The sequence below is a fragment of the Mus caroli genome, unplaced genomic scaffold, assembly GCF_978045245.1.
Source record: "Mus caroli unplaced genomic scaffold, Mus_caroli_1 scaffold_16, whole genome shotgun sequence".
NCBI lineage: Eukaryota > Metazoa > Chordata > Mammalia > Rodentia > Muridae > Mus > Mus caroli.
In genome coordinates, this window is record NW_028227271.1 from 23,579,669 (window position 1) to 23,585,923 (window position 6,255).

Sequence of the window (6,255 nt, forward strand, 5' to 3'; positions counted from 1 at the left end):
TTCCCACAGAGGTCTCAGCAGTTTGTGTCTAATATATTCCCATAAAGCCCTGGACAAAAAGACTCAAATCATAAACCATTGGTAGGGCTGACACGTTAAAAGCATTCGTTCTAGAAGGCTGAGAAGTGGGGAGGAAAAAACAAAACCAAATAAATGAAGAACTATTCTTCGTTACCAATTGATCAATTAGGCTGCTTCTCATTCAAAACCATGAAGAGGCAGAACCGACACAGCGGTGCCAGCAAGGAACGAGCACAGGCATTGATAACGCTGGGTTCGTCTATGCACTTATTTTTAGTTCTCTTTAGAAAATTACACTTGAGAGCTTTCCCTAATAGCAATTTAAGGAGCAGATAGTCACAGCCCTGGAACCCACTTGTAATGCTAATGAGGGCTCAGACCAATCCCTGGCTGGGGAGGCTTTGGCTGGCTAAAACTGGGCTTTTTCTGAAGTCACAGATTGACTTAGGCAAGGTCTGGGGACCCTGAGATAACCAGCTGGGGGCATTACTATCCACAGCGGACATCCATCATCCTTCAAGGAAGCTCAGAGTGGCTTTTGTATTCCAGCGTTTAAGTCTCAAAATCTTTTACAGTACAGGAATGTGAAAAAACAAACAAACAAACAAACAAACAAACAAGGACTCCTCCCTCCCTACGACGACCAACGATGACAAAGAAGACAACAACAGACAATGACTGTCCTGAGGCTTTGAGGTCCCATCCCTCCTCTTCCGCATGTCTCTTCTACTTCCCCGCCCCTGCCTTCTGTTCTCCTTTCCTCACTCCCAACTCTTCCATGTTCTTGGAATGTTCCAGGTGATGGAAAGGTAACAAGTCCACAAATCTACATTTTACAGAATGCCATTCCCATTCCAAGATCAAAGTTTGCAATGTGTTTGGGTAGCCATGCTAGATTTTCAACTTCAACCTTGGTATATGCGGCCCTCTTTGCTGATTCCCATCCATTCCGCCTTCCACGTGCCAGCCTTTACAGAGAATGTTCTGGAATCAGATTCTTTGGGGTCAAACTCTGTGAGTGGCCTTCTACGAGGTCCTCTGGCCTCTTTGCACCTTAATTTTCTTATGTGTGAAGGAATGACATCGCTGGCGCTTTCTTGGCTATGCCAGGGGAAGTAAACAATTTAATGCCTGCGGAGCCTTAGATTGGCACATGAGGTCCTGAGGTGGAGTTTATAAGTAAAATGAAAGGGAGAGAGAGAGAGAAATTAGCCACAAGGCAATAACAGCAACAGCACCAACAGCGCACTGTTTTGGAAATGTGTATAAATTATTCAATCCTTAGACAACCCCATCTCTCTCTCTCTCTCTCTCTCTCTCTCTCTCTCTCTCTCTCTCTCTCCTATCTCTCTCTCTCTCTCTCTCTCTCTCTCTCTCTCTCTCTCTCTCTCTCTCTCTCTCTCTCTCCTTTGCAGCTCAAGAAACAAAAACAGAGAGGACTGGATTTTGTTCAGTTCACTCAGCAAATGGTGGTCTGGGCTCCGCTGATTTAGGTTGTCTGGCTCCATGATGAGTATCTAGTCAGTGTAACTTCTTATTATTACTGCCATGTGAACTTGTGTACTCAGATGAATACAGCTGCTGTCACTAGTGGTGACTGAGCTTATCTTATGCATCTTCAAAGTATATTAAAAATAGGTATGAGCACCGATGGAATATCGATTTGGGCAAAGACGAGGATCTAAAATCATCAGATGGAAGCAGTTGGAAGTAGGATGTTAGCACAATGACAAAGTGTCACTCCCTCCAATTACTTGTTAATTATAAGAGGGAAACAAGTACCTTGATAATGAGAGAGAGAGAGAGAGAGAGAGAGAGAGAGAGAGAGAGAGAGAGAGATCCCTAGAGCAAAATCAATGCCTAGAGCCAGATCAAACTTGGCATCGTGACTGGTGGAACAATCCAGAACGATGCGTCTCCCGATATGCTGCAATATGGAGCACCCCGTGGCACCTTATGAAAAATGTTCAATCAGTATCTCAACATGAGCCCGTAAAGATGCTTGCTGCCAAGCCTGACAGCCTGAGTTTGATTCCCAAATCCCACAGGGAGAAGTCAAGGTACCTCTGACTTCCACATGTGTGCTGCCACATACGTGTCCACACCCATACACGCGGGGTAATAAGTACATGCAAAAACCAATCTTAGTTATGCTTTTAGTTCTAACACAGAGGTTACGCGACCAACAAGCGGCAGAGTGACAGATTAGCCACGAGGCAACAGATGATTCAAAACGTAGGGCATTTTTGCAAGATCACTGGCCTAACTTGGAAAAAAAAAATTCCAGTGTTGACTAGAGAAATATAAAGATTAATTCCTTTTTTTTTTAAAGTAATGGTATGGGTGACAGGCAAAAATGGGGAAGATTGGTATGGACTAGTTATTAAGTAGTAGATATTAAAACTCCTACCTTCGGAGGCATAATGAAGGCATCGTGGTTATATAAGAGAATGTTCTTGTTCTTGGGTGTGAACTGAATTATTCAGGAGCTAACTGTCATTCATCTGCAACTTACAAGAAATTCAAGAGCAATACAGCAGAGAGAGCAAGTGTGATGAAGGTTATGTTTGTAAACCGAGTGGGCATATTTAGCATTTCAACTTTCTATTAAATGTGTACACTTTTTTTTTTTTTTTTTTGATAGTCTTGCTGTGTAGCTGGCTGGCTGGCCTGGTGGCCTTGAAATTGCACCAATCCTGGCTTCTGCCTCCCAAGAGCTGGGATTGCAGGCATGTGCCACCATGCCTTGCTTAAATCTATCTGTACATAAATTCACTTTCTTCATGAAATGTATGATTAACATCTTTGAAGAGCAAAGAAGGTTTCTATCATTGTGTATGTTGCTCTCGTATTAAACTCTCTCAAACTTTGGACTACGTTTGTATACGTAGAAAGAAAACTACTTTAAAACATTACTTACTGAATTCTGATTGGCTCAAGTCTACTGAAACCCACTGTGAACTTTGTTAGAGACCTTGGCACCCTAGGGCAAGTGTGGCATAAAGCAATTGCTCAATAAATGTGAGTAACGTGTTCGTTGAATGAAGCTGTGATTTCCTGAAAATTCTCCCAACAGTATAAAAATATGATAATGAAGAAAAAAAAGGCAGAGACACATGAAATGGAGGCGCCCCTTTGTATAAGGAGATGCGCAGCGCGAAGACTCCAGCTGTACAACACGAGCTCACCTCCTCTACCCTTTGATTCAAATAACTACACGGTGACTACTCTTGGACTTTTAAAAATATTTGCTTACTATGACTTTATAATATTTATTATTTATGTGTGCGTCGTAGGCGACAGTGGGGAGGCTGAGTCAGAGAACGAAGAGCAGGGTTCTCTTTTTTTTCTCCCTACCATGTGAGTCCCAGGGACTGAACTCACAGAGTTGGATTTGCTGGCGAGCATCTCTGCTCATTGAGCTACCTGGCTGCCCCACTTTGACTTTGCTTCACAGGAGCTTGCAGGTGCTGTCTCTTGGACTCACCCAGCAGCAACGGTTGCTCAGTTAAGAAACCCTGATGGAATCACACTTAATGACATATTTGTGAGCAATTATAGACTTTTCTAGAGCCAGGAAAAGGGGCACGTTTTTTTTTTTTGTTTTGTTTTTTCTTTTTCTTTTCTTTTCTTTTTTTCAAGCTCAGGCCTGAGCTCTTTAAGCTGCCAACAGCAGCAGGTGTTATTCTTTGGGAATCAACAGACACATGGAAATCACTGGCAGCTCTTCCAGAAGGCAATGGTTCCAAAAGAGCAGGCTCTGGGCAGCAGGAGAGATGCGTTTTGTACAAGAGACGGGAAGGAGAATGATTAAGATTTAGAGAAATAATAATGGTCCCATCATGCGTTTTCACAGCGCCTTTCCCTAAGGTACATGGTATTCATGTTAACTCTTTTATTCTTAGGGTGTCCCTCTGAGGTAGGTATAAAACAATGAAGGCCTGAGACGTGGAAGCTATTGTTAGAAGCAAAGGCATTTCTTTATATTGAATTGATCGATCACCTCCTTCCCCTCAGCTTCAGTAAAGTCATTTTTAAAAGATGAAAGCTATTACAATTTAGGGAGAATAAGATTACAGTTTACTATGTGGGAGACTCTCTGGGGTTGAGTTTAATAGGGTAGTTTTCTTCAGTGATGTGGGGCTGCCTCCCTTTACAGAAAACCAGAACACAAACACAAGAAATTCTTAAAAAGGGAATAAGTTAGAAGTTTTTTAAAAGCTTGACATCGAAATATACTACTTGCAGGAGGATCTCTGTGAGTTCGAGGCCAGCCTATGCTACACAGACAGGGCAGACAGGGCTACACAGAGAAACCCTGCCTTGGGGGTGGGGGGAAGAGGGAGACACTACTTAATAGTGGCTGCTTTTTTCAAGAGGACCTCTCTAAAATTATACTATGAATATCAAGCTTTGTAGGCATGTTGATTCACTAAAAGAGACCAGGTTAAACTAAACGTTCTTTCTGAAATCAAAAATGAAGAAAAAATAAAGGGACCCTATAGCGAATTAACAGTTTATAATAAATGGACCCATATGCAAGACTCTTCCACTGAAGTTTCTCACCCTCCAACAATGTGTGCTCATCACTGCTTTATCCCTGCGGTGGTTTGGATACCAAGTAGCCCCCCTTAGTCTGTCTCTGGATGAGTACTTCTAATGATATACAAATTGTTCCATATGCCTTATTAACAAGGCTGCATTTGAGGTTAAGTGGATGCAGTCATGGTTAAGTCAGTGAAAACCTGGTCTTTGCATTCCTTTCTCGTGTTCTGAAACAGATGGGGACAAGAGCAGAAACCAGAGATGGTCTTAAAGATGCCACACAACTATTAATAAAGAGACAAAGATAGACAACACCCTCTCCTCATGTCTTCCCACGGGAAGTTTTCTCTTATTAAAGGAATCCAGACCAGTGTTCTTTGTAAAGAGAGCAAATGCCACCAGAACCAGCAGTTTGGAGTTGGTGAAAAAATTGAGCAAGACCTCAGAGTCTGGGCTCAATTCCCTACCACCTGCCACTCCCCGACTTCACTATTGAAGGGGGATTTTTTCCCCCCTCTGGGACCTCAACATCCAAAGTCTTTCCCAGAGATTGCTCTGAAGCCAGTTAGTGGAACTGCCGTTTTTTCCCCCATGGGTCCAGTAAAGACCAAGTTTTCTCTAGTTCGTTTGACAGAAGTTGAATCCAATCCCTACTAACATAAGCCAACTAGATAAGAAGCCTGGGCTGATGGCTGAAGTATTGCCAGCAAAGTCAGAAAACCAGTCGGACTAGCTTTCATTAGATTTGGCTTACAGAGAACAGAATCTTAAAAGCGCTCAAGGTTTCCAGAGGGCGTGCACCCACGTCGCATGACTTACCTTTGGGAAGCGAAGAGGCTGAGTTGAGCGTGTATCTCGGCTTTGACAACGAGTTATTAGATTTGTCTTTTGCCAGTGGGAAGATGCATTCAAATGTCAAGTTTACCGCGCCGCCTCAGCCTACAGGTCTGCCTTGTGCTGGTTTCTGAGCACCACACTGAAGCAGGTCTCAAGCCCCAGATCCATCAATACAGCTTCCTCCTCCCTGCCCCTTGCTCTCCCTCCAAGCTCCCCCCAGCCAGTCGGCAGTCTGCAGGCAAACCACACAGGAACTAGCAGACACCCTGCTGCGCAGAGCTGGGCGTGAGCCTCAGATTATGTGGTTTTGTTTTCTTGCTGCTAGAGTTGAACCAAAACGCAGGAGGTTCACCGAAACATGCCTGCTCCTATTCGTTTCAGTTTTAACAAAACCCGCCTGCCCCCAACGCTTACACACACATGAGAAAACTTCTGAAAACCGGCCTGCCCCCAACGCTCACATTCACACAAGAAAACTTCTGAGTTTGGATATGATCCGGTAACAAGCTGCTGCTGGCCTCAAGGAAAAAACCTGTCTTCACATCCTTCCATCCGGAGAAATGCAAAGGCCACTGGGAAAAAGTTAAAGTCTTCCCTGGTCAATCATGATAAAATCTCAGAGAAATCGCTTGCTAAGTGTAGCCAGCCCATTTACATAACTCTTAGCTTGTGATACAAATCTTGACCCAAGAGAGAAGGAAGAAAACGGTGGGAGGCTCTCTAAGCCAGGAGTTCTGTTAGCGACACAGACACACGACACACACTATCGGGGTTAACTAGCCAATAAGCCAGGGGTTCGAAGTCCAAGCTTGCTATGGTCAAGAGCGAGGATCTTTCCTTGGACCCGTGGGA

General features: G+C 43.8%; 1 protein-coding gene across 1 annotated transcript in view; it reads right to left on the reverse strand.

Moving 5' to 3' along the window:
- The window catches only part of Grap2 (GRB2 related adaptor protein 2), an 80,112-nt gene extending 74,505 nt beyond the window's left edge, over positions 1-5,607 (reverse strand). Inside the window, exon 1 of the mRNA XM_021184080.3 lies at positions 5,386-5,607. The gene's annotated coding sequence lies outside the window, so the exon portion shown is untranslated. The remainder of the gene's footprint in view (positions 1-5,385) is intronic.
- Between the last annotated feature and the right edge of the window lie 648 nt (positions 5,608-6,255).